A 3,155-nucleotide genomic window follows, 5' to 3' on the forward strand; every position below is an offset into this window, starting at 1 on the left:
ATAAGCTGTTATACTGGAACCACTGCCGCTCGGAAATTCTTCCGAGCGGGCAGCGTGTGATCAGCCTAATTGATCTTCACTGATTTCTAATCCTACCAAACAAAATCGCCATTTGGTATTAAACCAGTTGTTAAATAAGCCCAAGGGTCAATATGTAATTTTTTTAATGGAGTATCAGCTTTTACTGCTGAATAAAAGCTTAGCTATGCATTAGTGAAAGGTATGTTTAATTCAGGTTGGGGAGTTAGAGGATACATATGTCTAGAAAGGGTTGGAAAAAGTAGAATGATAGAGTGTGCAAGTAGAGGTTCAACATACAGTGCCTATGTGTGTGTAAAGGAGTTCAATGTACTGTTGATGAGTCCTTTGTGTAGTAGCATAAGGTAATTTCAGTTGTCGTACTTGTAATAAACAGATTATTCATCCATAATTCAGTAGTTACATGATACAAGTGGCAATCGTAGGTCATTTCTATGTAATGGAGGAGGGTGTAATGATTTCAGTAAATAATTGTGGAATATTGTGAGATTGTGTCCAGACAGCATCCCTCTTTTCCTCGAGGGGACTCATGCAAGTATTGATCAAACCTAATGCTATTCAACTTCAAAGCTCAGACCAAGCCAGGTTGCGATTCAAGAGTTATAAATGCTTCACTCAAATAGCATTACTGGTATGTTTATTGATACTATTTGAATTAAATATGCTCACAAGGCTGTGGATTTCTTATCCACAAGCCATTTCCTACTAATACACTGAAGACTAACCAACCTAATGATAACATCAAACACAAAAGTCTTTTACAAAATACTTTGGCCAGTGAGCGAAAGAAAGAGAAATCAGCTACTGTTTTTTTCTCTGCAGGATTCTGAGAAAACAAAACATTTTCTTGTTTTAACCCTCTTATGAAATACCGCTAAGTGGACTCCCCAGGGAATTGTTGCCATATTAGATTCCCTGCTACAGCTAGGATGACTTTTTATAAAAGATGCAGTTAGGAACGAAAGCTGGATGCTATGTTTTTTATGGAGACAATGTGGAGAGAGAGAGAGAGAGAGAGAGAGAGAGAGAGAGAGAGAGAGAGAGAAAGAGAGAGAGAAAGAGAGAGAGATTGTGTCTGGTGTGATTATGATATTGGGAAAAGTGATGTGGGAACTTTTGTTTTTTGTATTATTATGTGTGTGTGTATATATATATATATATATATATATATATATATATATATATATATATATATATATATATATATATATATATATATATATATATATATATATATATATATATATATATGTATATATATATATATACATATGTGTGTGTTTGTGTGTGTATTTGTAAAAGAATACTAGAAAATAAAGCTTTATGTGGTCTGCTTAGCATGTTAAACTTTACACTTTTAGGAAGCGAAGCGAAAATTACCCCTTGAAATGTATGCAAATTTGTAAAGTATTTTTCTGTTTTATGGCCCCATCTGAGAGAGAGAGAGAGAGAGAGAGAGAGAGAGAGAGAGAGAGAGAGAGAGAGAGCTCCAAATTTGTGTACTTGATTCAGAGCTAAATAGTAATTAAAAACTTTTCTTTTTTGAAAAATTAGGATTATGTAAATGCAACGAGGAGTTGATGTAAGATATTATTGAAATGAGCAGAGATATTTTTCAATTCCTTTGATGTGAAATATGTGTATAAAAATATCTTTTTTTAATAAAGATAAATAGGGTGAAAAGGATTTTGGAGTGATAAGGAATAACCCAAGAAAGTGAGATTAGGCCTATATATGAAAAAAATAGGGGGAAAAGGATAATGGAGTGATAAGGAATAAAACAAGAAAGTGAGATTAGGCCTATATATAAAAAATAGGGTGAAAAGGATAATGGAATATAATGAATAAAACAAGGAAATCGAACTAGGCCTTGTGATAATATAGAAACAGGAGGAAAAGAATAATGGAATAATAATGAATAAAACAAGAAAGTGAGATTAGGCCTACAGATAATGAAGTAAGAAAAAGGGATTTGGAATGATACTGAATAGAAATAAAAAGATAAGATAAATGGTATTCGGAACAATATTCGATAGAAATAAGAAATTTTGTGCTAAAGAAGGGTTTCATCCAGAGCCTTGGAAAGCAAGAGATGGATAAAGGAGTATGAGTTAGTAATAATTCCATCCTTTGATGAACATTTCCTTATTTTTTGCAAACAATTATGGATAACTTACACTCAAATATTTGCTGTAGAAACGTAAAAATCCTGGAATAAATGTTGCCAGGCATTTACCGTTTTAAAAACAGATATATTGACGCAAAGGAGAGATATTACGGTCACTAACCCGTAAAAGATAATAGAAAAATAGGGTGAAAATTACGGTCGCTTGTATTTTACTGAAATACGGCTGAGAACAGTATATTTTTCACGAAGAATTTCCGATTAAAGCTGCCGCGTTTTTTCAACAGTGTATGTTAGTCCTGCGAGATTTATCAGTCTTACACAGCTATTAATTGCAATGTTGCTAAAGGGAGTTTTTTTTTTATTTCTTGTTCTTCATTATAGAGTAAAGTGTATATTTTTCTTTAACAGTGTATAACTTGTACCGGGAGATTTATCAGTCTTATACAGCTATTAATTGCAGGGGTAATGAAAGGATTTTCTTTAATTTCTTGTTCTTCATTATATCAAATAGCTATATCACTGTTAGTGAATAATAAAAAAAAAAAAAAAAAAAAAAAAAACTCCAGGAGCTCATCCATCCTTCCATCTGTAAGGATAAAAACCTCAAGAAAACAATGCCTCAAGAAGGATAGTTCCCTCCTGGGCACTTGTCTAACTGCTCCCTGAATTATGGGACTTTTTCGTGCTTAGAATTTTCTGGTTTTTGTATCTTTGCAGGGAACGAATTATGAGAAGCTATAATTCAACCGCATTTGATCTCAAAGGCATCTTCCCCAACTGTGGTCTGGGCTGGTGTTGTCTTATATAGTACTGAATTTAAGGTATTTTATATTAATTATTTATTACCTATCATTTAGTTTAATTAGTTACTTATTCCCTTTCCTCGATTGGGTATTTTTTAAGGTTATTCATTACTTCTCATGTTTATTTAGTTACTTGTTTCCTTGTCTCACTGGGTTGTTTTTCCCTGTTGGAACCCTTGGGCTTA

Source organism: Palaemon carinicauda, chromosome 16, assembly GCF_036898095.1.
Source record: "Palaemon carinicauda isolate YSFRI2023 chromosome 16, ASM3689809v2, whole genome shotgun sequence".
In the NCBI taxonomy this organism is placed as follows: domain Eukaryota; kingdom Metazoa; phylum Arthropoda; class Malacostraca; order Decapoda; family Palaemonidae; genus Palaemon; species Palaemon carinicauda.